At 33.4% G+C, this 11,438-nt stretch overlaps 1 long non-coding RNA gene across 1 annotated transcript; it reads left to right on the top strand.

The window, feature by feature from the left end:
• The first annotated feature begins 4,707 nt into the window (after positions 1 to 4,707).
• Positions 4,708 to 11,221, top strand: LOC104897917 (uncharacterized). Its single transcript, XR_007275172.1, has 2 exons — positions 4,708 to 4,837; positions 10,921 to 11,221. It is a non-coding gene; the product is annotated as an uncharacterized LOC104897917 (long non-coding RNA).
• The last annotated feature ends 217 nt before the right edge of the window (positions 11,222 to 11,438 follow it).

The raw sequence follows: 11,438 nt of genomic DNA, 5'->3' as shown, positions 1-11,438 counted from the left end.
TTTTCTCTCTTTAAGAGAAGTCTCTTTTTTCCATTTATTTTCAGTTTTTAATTTCTTTTAATTTCTTGTTTTGTTGAATAAATTAGTATTTCTTTATGAGATCTCTTCAAACTCTGTTATGGGGTTTTTATTCTCTATTGTGGAGACCTCCTTCTGCTCTACAGGAGTTGTGAGTATGATTTTTATTTTTAGATATAAGAAAATGTTCTTATTGGTTGAAGTTCGAGACTCAACATGAAGGTATTGAAATCTCGGATGCGGTTAACATGGCTCGATCAATAATGCTTTTCCCAAACTATGTCAGTATGATAGACTTTCTCATCAATAGCTGCTTGGTTAAGCAAATACAAGGGGGTTGCGCCATATTGCTCAATTTGGTTCATCGTAGTTTCTTCAAGACGAATTTGATTTAAACTTGTTTAATTGTATCTTATCTTTCTTTAATATCTATTTTAGATGTCGTTTAGCATTCAATTAATGAAATTTCTCTTTTAAAAAAAAGTACCTGTAAAAATTTCATTCAGAACTTGGGAAGACATCCGGCTCTATTTTTCTTCAAACTTTTCAGGTTCTTACGACAAGTATTTTAATATTTCGACCAAAATTTGGTCTTTTGGCAACTAATTTCTATTAATTACGTCAACTTTCAAAAGCCAGGTGTTGTATCTAATAGTACTCCGTCCCTTCGTTCGTATTTGTTCTTCCTATTTCGACTTTTCCTCTCTACAAAAATTATAAATAGAAAGAACAAATTCGAACGTTAGTTGAAAGTATTAATTACCATCAGAATTCCGCATATTAGTCGTAAATTAACTATTTGCTTGTAGTAGTATAAACTCCTTAACAAGATCTGTATATACCTTAGAACAATGACTCTTACTCCATCCGTCCCAAAATATAGTTTCCATTTTCATTTTGGGAGTCAAATTTTAAAAACTTTGACCAAATATTCTTACTAGTGTATACAAAAAACATATTCATGAGGGGTCTTGTTAGATTCATCTCAATGTATAAATTCGTAATATCAACTTTTTATATTTTTTACTAATAAGAAATAGAATATATAGTAGGTCAAAAGTACGTCTTGGAGACTATGCAAAATGAAATGGGAATTATATTTTGAGACGGAGGGAGTATCAAACATTGCTTTCACTTTTATAGAGTTTAAATTTGGTCAAATCTCTAACCAATATTCAAAAAGTTGTTACCTAATAGGCTAATACGCCTATAGTAGAGGAATTTTATTTATTTTCTTTAGTCAATTGAGTTGTGAGAACTATTCAAAATCTTGAAATACTATTGAGATTAGTACAGGTATTGACATGGGTATTTGTCTCAGATACTTGTGACATGCAAGGATTAGGTTCATGAACTTACTCTTGGAGAAGAAGTCATAGAATGAAGTACAACTTACAAATTACAAGTACCCCATGTTTCATTGTCCCATAATTATGAGTAATCTATCTGGTATAATGTACTTTCTAGTTGTTGCTAAACTTAAATTCTGATTTTTAACTCTTAAAAGTGTCACTAGATCAGATGACACTCTTATAGTTTAGCTGCTTAATTAATCAAAATCATGTTTTTGTTTAACTAAGATACATCGTTCTTTAAATGTACTTGAAAATCACCAAGGTATATAAGTATATAATAATCAATCTCTGTTACATACCCATTTTTTAATGGCACTTGTGCTCTTATCAGGAGGAAATCCAAAATGTAAGCATCTTGAGTCTATTTTACAATTTGAGATGAATGTACCAAGTTCCAAGTTTTTCTACGCATAAAATCTAAGAATTTATCTACATGATTTTGCATTTAGATACGATGTAACCTACTCTATACTATTAAATACATATTCTTTAAGAGTCGAGCTATGAAAACGAAAACATATATTTACAAGGAAAGAAATTAAAAAAACGCGTTCTATTATGATAAAATGCTTTTATACCTCTTTCGTTCTCTTAGTTACAACATATTGAATTTTGACATTGTTCGTATACAAATTGACTAGAAATTTTAAACTATAAATAATAATACACTCAAAATAATGTATTTACTTATCGTCTTTTTGCCCTTGCTTGGTAGTTACGTTGCGAAATTAATGACTCCATTAGAAAGTAGAATAACCTACTTATATATGAATTTTCGTTATTTCTTTCTATCTTTCTTTTTCTTTTGAGAAAAATGGTTATATGATCAACGTGATTAGTCGGTTAAAGAGCGGGGCGGCTATTATAGGCAAAGTCGTCCCCTGTACTAATCTAACCAAACTCTCAGTTCAAAAATCAGTCTTCGCCCTTCGGCAAGTCCCATTACTTGAATTAGAAAGGTGAACATCAGGAAAAGAAAAAGCATTGCGCGCTTGATTTGTGATTTTATCTCAATATAAGTCCTAATAACAAATTCGAGTAAAATTTTCTAATAAATAATTAATAATAATATTAAAGGTCATATTTGTACGTTGCTAAAAGTGCAATTCACAATGTTGCAACAAAAAAGAAGTAGTATTGATTAACAATACCATGCTATTAATTCTATGATTTCACCATTACTAATTCTGATAATAATCTATACCAACCCAAGTGTCTTTCTTCCATGTTATATTACTTCATTTGCACTGGTGGATCTATTTGGTAACAAGATATAGCAAATACTATCCTTTTTTTTAAAATGAATTTTTTTAAGTTATAAAGAACAAAGAAAAGTCGATTATTGCGGAATTCCTAATATTTGTTTTACAAATTATCACCCAAAGTTCAAACTCTTATTGTCCGTTTTTCTTAAAAATAAAGAATTAAGATTCCAATTACTATAATGAATTAATGACTACGTCTTTGTTGTACCTATTCAATCTCTAATCATTTTTATTTCTCGCTTTATTTTACTTCTTATGAGCATAATTAGCATCGCATGCATTGTACAAAGACACAAAAAAACTAGTTTTATCAACTTGATCAACGGCCCGTCAAAAAAAAAAAAACTTGAACAAGGGAAGAGTTCTCATGGATCATGGGCTACACTACAACAACGTTACATGCAGTGGACGGGCCTAGGCTATTTGTGGTGAGTAATTCATAGCACTAGCCCACACAATAGCAGAACCAAGCCCATTATATTATAGCTCGCTCATGCATAAGGCTTTCTTATGTTTCCATTGACTGATTTGACTCTCCATTGTGAGATGTAGACTCATGCATCCAGTTGGGCCGAAGCCCAGATGTGACCAATTACCTTCAATTAAAGTCTTAAACAAATGATTTTTCTTTTTCCAAATTCAGCCCAATTGGTCGTAGGTGCTCTCTATATCATCTCATAGAATAGAACTAGTTATAAAACTTTTGCAGTGCATGTGATAAAGATACATTATAGAAAAATATGTATAATGATGTGATTGTTATCTAAAAAATGTAACTGGTTTATATTACATCACTATACATGAGTGTCTGCTGCATTATATGTGTAATTGTGTAGGGATGGCAATCCAGTCTGCATCAGATCCTAATATGCTTTGATATAAAGGAAAAACTTCGAGCCGACTTCGATAGAAAATATAATTTGTATCCGATTCTGTTTAAAAAGTCCGACCCGAGTCCGAGGAGGGTCGAAGTCGGATTTCATAAAAAAAATCGACATTCGAATCTGACTTTAAGGTAGTTAGTCTTTTTTTATTTATATCAATGTATAAGATATGTATAATCTGACTCTAACTTTGAGACAATTGTACTATATAAGATTTTTCCATTGAGAAATTGATTGTAAAAATAATAGTAGTGCTTATTTTCCATATAATTATTTTAAAAATGGGGAGAAAAAAAGTTGAATCAGATCGTAGTCAGATGTTAGGATTTTAAGTAGCGTCAGACACAGATTTTAAGTCACATCAGACTCGAATTTTCGACATCGATGTCGGAGTCCGAGTCAGATTTAACATTCGACTTCTTATAGGATCAGGGTCTTATTATGCATAATTCGGTCCAAGTCCAACTTGTTGGCATCCCTACATGTGTGTCTTCTACTTCCTCCGTTCTTTTTTTATTTGAACAATTGAGATTTTAGACTTGTCAATGCTAATTGTAACTCTTAATATCTATACAAATATATTAAAAGGCGTGCGTGACAATGTATGCACGCCACGTGGCACCTCGGTTACTTTACTAGAATTGTCCAATGGGTGTACAAGTGACAAGTCATGTCAATTAACAAAAATAAATTTAGCTTGCAACAAAATTTGAACCCATGACCTCTTGCAATTATCATCTCAACCAACTTTTAGTCATGTTTTAAGTGTCCACATTATTATATTTGTACCTTTTAAATGTTGAGTCCTCCTTAATATATTTTGATGGGAATGGAAAAAAATGCATATCAAATTTGTAAAACAATACCAACCCGGAGCAATTCCCGGGCTCAAATACCAGTTTTTAATGAAAAACTAGTTATTAGGCCCGGACTATGCCCCGGGTAAGGAAAATTTTTATTTATTAATATTGTACTTTAAAATAATAATACTAAATATCACTTGGTTTAGTGAAGACTTTGATATATAACCTTGAGGTCATGGGATCAAACCTTGTGCTATGCAATTTCTAGTTTTTTTTTATTATATGCGGATTACGTGGAGTAAAATGCTTTAGGGAGAGCGCCACGTGGCACCGTTTAAGCCTACCATTTAATATCCTGAGATAAGCTAACTTTGATACCATTTAAATTTTTAACAAGTCTGGTCAAACCCTAAAACGCACCGTATTTACCCGTCACTTCAAAAGGTGCACTTTAGTTTCTGGTGATCCGAGTTTTGCATAAACCCTATCTATGGTGGGTTCTTCTAGCTCAGGTACACTCAAGAATTTCAGCTTCTGTTCTTTTTTTATTCTGTTGAAATTCAGCATTCTGCACTTATTCTGCTGTGATTAATTCTCAAGAAATTATCTAGCTTTCTTTTTCAATTCTGAAATATGGGTATTTTTTTTGATGGGGAAATTATTTCACCCTTTTCCAAACTTTTTTCCTACTCAATTTTAAAAAATTTAGTTTAATTTCAAACCCATAAATGTCCTGTTTAAATCTTTTGAAATTTACTGTGTTACTGTATAGTATGCAAAATGTATACCCTTTTTCCTACTTTTTTTTTTGCTGAAGTTGTGGGTGTCTTTTTCTTTTTTTGGGGACCCTTCTCAGTTTGATGCTGATTTTGTAAATGTGTCGACGTGAACTATTCCTTTGGAGTTTGGCCCATTTATTCAAAAAATGCAACTTCTTTTTGCCTAACAAGATTCATGTTTTTTCTCTTTGATTTTAATAACACAAGGATTGATTAATGCTTTTTTACCTTTGATGTTTGCACTATTTGGATTTGGATAGCTTAAATGCTTGGTATATGTTCCTTTTGATATGACTATGTGTTGTTACTTTGATTTTTTTCGTCTTAATAGGATTTTTGATTACTGATTTTAAGAAATGAGTACTTACGCTTGGATTGGTGGGTGGTAATGAATGTTAGTGAAATTTTATAAGGGAAATGCCATGTTAATGTCTATAGTAATGTTTCGGATGTTTGATTACTGGTTTTAAGAAATGAGTACTTAGGATTCGATTGGTAGGTGATAGAAAAGAAGGTAATGGTAATGAATGTTTAATGAAATTTTATAAGGGGAATGCCATGTTAATGTCTATAGTAATGTTTGTTAAACCCCAAAACATCTGTAATCTTCATGAACTTTATAATTAACTATTATCAATTTGAAATATGGTGTGGAGTGGTAATGAAAATTTTATGAAGAAAGACAAATATTTGGCGATGAAGTTTCATTGTCATGGACATTAGAACAGGGTTTTTCTTACTAGATTATACAATTATTTTTCATTGCTGCATACTAGAGAGGCCGTATTGGAATGCTAGTATCTACGTTCATAGAAGGAAAAGACTGTCATCAAAGGTTTGGATCATACTGTGAGAAAGTAGAAGTTAATCTTCGACATTTATGTTGCACTGAATCATCCTTTACTTAATTGTTGTGAAGCGATGGGGATGTAGATCTTTGCCAATTAGGGTCTGTATTAACCAAACTAAACCTGTGTAGCCTGCATAAACTAGATTCTCACTGGGGCAATGAGTTTGATAGTTTGCCTGTCGAAAATCCATCCACTTTCAAGAAGTAATGGAATTAATCATGAGATATATCTGCCTGTAGAAAAACCATCCACTCACCACTAAATTTGAACTATGTAATGTTATAATTTGGAGCTGAGAAATTTTGTTTGACTGGAAAACAACATAAAGGGAAGGTGATAATTGTGTACGACATCATGTATAACCTCACCCTTTAGGGAGAAGAAAGGAGAGGCAAATAATCATGATCCCATCACTCATTGTGTCATTCTATCCCCTTTTTCTAGCAGACTAAGGAGGGATCATAGATATTTCACATAACAGTTAACTATGACAAAACAAATACATACAACCATGGACCGGAAATGAAACCGGCACACTTTTATCCTTAATGCTAGACATAATTGTAGCTTATCCTTTTTTTCTCTCTAGTGAAGTTCTCAATTACGGTATCATGAAGACGTGCATGGTGGATTGTGTATGAGTGAATCACTGAGCTTCACACTTCACAATTTCTCTTTATCACTGAAAACGCTCGTATCTTGAATTTGTATAATTAAACAAGGTTAGGACTTAGGATAGCATAGTGAAATACCAAGAAGCTTGGTTGCTTGTATTTTAAGTATAAATGTAGCTCCTATCTCAAATTTTGGGATTCCTATAGCATAGGATTGTTAAGAATACCCTCCACAGAAAAGTTTATCTCCTCAAATAGAATTTCTTTTGAACATACACTATCTGTACAATATACTCCCCCACCCTAAAGACCCTAGTACAACTTCTTGCCAACTTTTTCAAGGAATGCAGCTCTCTTTAGCAAAACTAATAAGATAATAATTAGTCGTTTACATCATATTTGGTGTAAGGCTTCCCCCTGCCTTTTCCTAATTTCTATAGCTCATTTGTCTGTCCATTTCCTACCCCATTTCAATGTAGACTTTCTCTAGATATGCTTTGGGATCCTCACATGATAGTTCAATCTCTCCATCTACCTCATCTAGCTAGCTGCGACCTGCGTCATCTAATCATTACTTAGCTTACTGATAGCTTTCCTAGTCCTTTGGAAGTTGGAACTTGTGCAGATTTCTTGTCTTTAGAATTTACATCCAAAAGCACTTTCTTCGAGACAGTGTGTACTGTATTATCATATTAATACAAAGAGCTGATTTTCAATACTTAATACTGGTCTTTCTAAAAACCTAATCTATGCATGTTTAACTTTTGTCGAATAATTTCCTGTGTGAGGTTCCTCATATCTGCTTGAAGGTTATGTTCTTTGTATGAAATTGATGTCTATGCGTATTTGTCTTGAACATCAGATTAACTGTTGCAACTAAAAACAAAATTCCCTGTAGAAATTGTATGATTGTGTCTATTTGATCTTAACCAGTGTTATTGGGATGAGATAATGACAGATGATTGGACAGGTTATTCCTTCTAGTAAAATAGAATGGGCTAACAGAGAAGTTAAGAGTTAGATGCTCTCTAGAAGGATAGGTGTCATTTTTTGCTAAAAACCCATCAAAGATGCTTCAGCCATTTGGCTGTGCATAGTTCCAGAAAAGATGCAAAGCTTGTCTAAGAGCTATGCTACTCCTCTAATGTTAACATCATTCCCTGGTCCAAACTATTGCACTGATTGATTCTCCATACAAAGTATAGGAATTATGATAATAGACCTTAACTTCACTTTCCCATGTCCTCAAGATCAAAGAAAAACGGAAATTTGATCTGAGAATGAGGAAATAGAGAAAAAAGGAGAGTATTTGCCTAGAGTATTGACAGTTAGGAGTCAGGACTATGCACATCTTTGACACACTAAAGAACACAAAGGAGATGTCTTTCAATCAGAAAATTATAGAAACATAAGGAATTCATATTGCCGGAAAACCAAAGAAAGAATAAAATTTAAACCTTGAGAAGCTTTCTGATGCAAGCAAAATTAAATCTCCAAAAACAAAAAAGAATCAAGATGTATAAAAAACACTATATATTTCCCTTTGTGAGAGCCGACAACATCATGAAAACTGTACTCACTCCTTGTTTTTTATAAGATATCAACTGCAAAACAAGAGCTATCATCAGCTTGCTTCATGCAATGCCGCCGTACGTCAGTGATAGTGTTTCACTGGCTCCAACTGTACATTTTTTCCTGAAAGAACCTCCAAAAAGATCAAAAAATTCACCAATCAAGCCGCATAAAACCCCCTCGAAGTCTTACTCACAAGACTTGTAACTTATCTCTGGTTTGCTTATCTTGCTTTTCCATCTCTGTGATCTTGCTCCTTACTTGTAGTTGTAGAAACAAGTTACACAACCTCTTCTAACTCCTATTGTGGATGGGATCAGAACCTCTTCGAAATCTCCGTTTGCTTGATTGCATGGGATCAAATTTCTTGTTTTTTGGTGCAGTACTTCTGCTAGAATTGAGTTCCTGTCTTGAGACTCCTTGTAGGACTCGGTTGTTTAACGTGAGCTGTGAATCCTTGCTATTTGGTGCAAGAGCCATATCTACCCTCCTTAGACTACAAACTCTCCCTGGTTTTATTGTTAATAAACCAATACATACTAGAAGGATGAATGTTTTATGGGCATTTGGGACCATATTTCTCTGTAAACCCTCAAAAGACACTTAAGGTTGGGGAAATCCTACTATATCTTTAGAGTATTGAGAGAATAAGCAAAGTGTAAGATTGTAATCCTTCTAAACTTGTGACACCATTCCTGTAGATACAGGAGTGTAATATATTTGTTGCAAGATTTAGAGGGTGCTTTAAAGCATAAAGCAGAGGGACCCAGAACAGGCAGAAGAAGTTTAAGATTCACCCGAAATTGGGACTGGTGTGATATATGAAATTTTAAGGCTGTTATGGAAGAATCTAAATAGGATGAATAAAGGGGTTGGAACAATACCCTAGGGAAGCCAAGTATCTTTTTCATCTGTATCCTTACATCCCTATCATTTGCTTAGCTTTTCTTGTCTTGGTGACCAGACATAAAGTTCCTTGGTGTCCCCTTGCCTTCTTGCCATTTCACCTGGCCATGCTTACTAGTAGTTTGATTTAGAAGTTGATACATTATTCTTCTTCATTGGTCATTTTTGGACCAAATCGCGATAAAATCATGACTGGAATAGTACTTTGAATACTCCCTCCGTCCCATAATATAGTGCTTGTTTCTTTTTTCACGGTCTCCAAAACGTAACTTTGACCTTTGATATCTTCAATTCTTTATTAATAAAAAATATAAAAAGTTGATATTATGAAACTACACATTAAGACGAATCTAACAAGATCCTACATGAATATGTTTTTTTATATATACAAATGAGAATATTCGGTCAAAGATTTTAAAGTTTGACCACCAAAAATGAAATAGGCACTATATTATGGGACGGAGGGAGTACTTAATATGCAATTTCTTTACTTACTATATATTTCTATAAGTTGTCCTATATTCCATGTTAGGATGTTTCAAATTTACCATACTGCTTATTCTACTCGCGTAAATGCTTATTGCTATTGATGTACGACTCTACTAAGAATATATAACTAGTCTTAAGTTTATTTTTATTACTATTTTGGTCTTTATTGAGACACGAACAATAGTGATGCAGGTGAAATTCGATTCCTGAGTCTTGAATATCACCCCATAGACTTAACCAATTAAATTAGCTGACATTTACAATTCGTCACCAGTTTTTGTCTACTCGGATAGTCTAGGTAAAATGGATGAAAATGTAACATGTTTTTTTTTCTAAGAAAATATGGAGAGGGTTAGTTTGGTCACTTTGTGATTCCTTTGTTGTTAAGAAAAGGTTAAATTTTTAGTATAAGTTAAGTGAGTGAAAGACATGCCATGATTCATCCAGCAATTACTAAATTGCTACAGTATCCTGGCATGTAAAGAATAAAATGGTAGGAAAAAGATTGGGGAATGTAACAGCCCCCCTTCCCTCCCTAAAAAACACCAAACTGCTGCTTTATGCCACTAAGATCTGCTCCTTCTCACTTTAGAATTCCAAGCTCTTTTCTCTATGCACCCAGAAATACCAGTCCCTGGTTTCTTGTGCTAAATGTGTTTCTTTTATGCTTTTCTCCTTCTTTCTTTCTGTTTCTAAAACCTCCATATTCCTCATTTTATGTTTTAACAGACCCACTTCCCGCTCTTTTTTTCGTTTCGTTTATATAAATTTCCATTTATCCATGTAGATCAACTTTTTATTTTAAATTCTTGAATTTTTGTGTTAATCTTAATTGGTAGTATTTCATATGCAAATCTAAGAACATTCTAAAGCATAATGTATGATGCTTTATGAAAATGAGGCAACAGTATTCTTTATATTGTGCCGTAAAATTAAAGGGAGACTGGTCATAGTCCTAGTCCTAGTCATAAGCTCTTGCCGAGATGTTTGTTATGATGTGCTGATTCTCTGCTTTTCTTTATCTTGCAATCAAAGTGAAAAGTAAAGAGGGCCATTGGATGGATGCTTTGTTAGATTATTTCATATAATCTTCAGCACAAACTTTTAAAAGCTTGGAGCACTTAAACATGTAACTATCATTTGGGTAGGTGGTCCTCATGAAACTCAAGCAACTCTTTTTTTACACTTAGTATTTTGGATGTTCTCAAATGCGAGCTTGTACATAGTATATGGGTTCTGTTTTTCTTTCTCCTCGTTACATGGACACATCGTTTTTGTCTATAAGACTATAAGTTCCGTGCATCTCTTCTATTTTGCAACTTAAAATACGAAAGAAGTATATATTGTGGGATTTTCTCTTTATTCTTCCTTTTGTTACTTTCAGGCATAATTTGTTTTTGGTATCAAGGATGAACACATGCGCAAGTGCTCCGAGGAATATAGGGCGCCTCCAACCTCATGAAAGTCTTAGCCCAAAGGTTGAGAGCTGCCCTTTGACCCTTTAGCAAAAATTTCACGTCAAGATTGAATAGAATTGAATCATTTGCTATGGTTGTGAGGAGAGGAACCATACTATTGACCTCCCACTTGATTCTTAACCAAAAATAAGTGTATGATATACGAAGATAGTCTCGTTTAATTCTCGACCATTGGATCTCAAGATCAAAAATGGTCTATTGTAGTTATTCGCTAACTAGATGGTGAAATATATGATTGTAAAAATACAAAAGAACTATTTTGTTTTTTTAAAAAACTATGTTCTCTTCGGCGTAAAACAGTTGAATTGAACTAAATTGAACTGAACTGAACCGAACTGAATTGAAATGAATAGTGATATGTGAGAGTAAAAGTATTGCTCAGAATTGAACTGGATTGAATTGTATTGAACTGAAAATAAGTTGG

This window comes from Beta vulgaris, chromosome 6, assembly GCF_026745355.1.
Source record: "Beta vulgaris subsp. vulgaris cultivar EL10 chromosome 6, EL10.2, whole genome shotgun sequence".
NCBI lineage: Eukaryota > Viridiplantae > Streptophyta > Magnoliopsida > Caryophyllales > Amaranthaceae > Beta > Beta vulgaris.
This window is presented reverse-complemented; position numbering and strand designations above follow the sequence as displayed.